Here is a 200-nt window from a genome sequence, read left to right on the forward strand (position 1 = left end):
CGCAGTGCGAAACCTTGCTTGCAGCTGAACGAAAGATGGACGACCACGTAAAAAGGGAGAAAGGGATGGTGCTTTTTGATCCACACGCGTCTATTTTCCTTTCAGCGATCTTCCTCCTCTCACGGCCTCTGTATCATGTGCGACGCTTGTTTCTCTTAATTCCTTCCCGCATGAAATTTATTTCACGAATGACCTTCTGT

Source organism: Penaeus monodon, chromosome 32 (assembly GCF_015228065.2).
Source record: "Penaeus monodon isolate SGIC_2016 chromosome 32, NSTDA_Pmon_1, whole genome shotgun sequence".
NCBI classification, from domain to species: Eukaryota; Metazoa; Arthropoda; class Malacostraca; order Decapoda; family Penaeidae; genus Penaeus; species Penaeus monodon.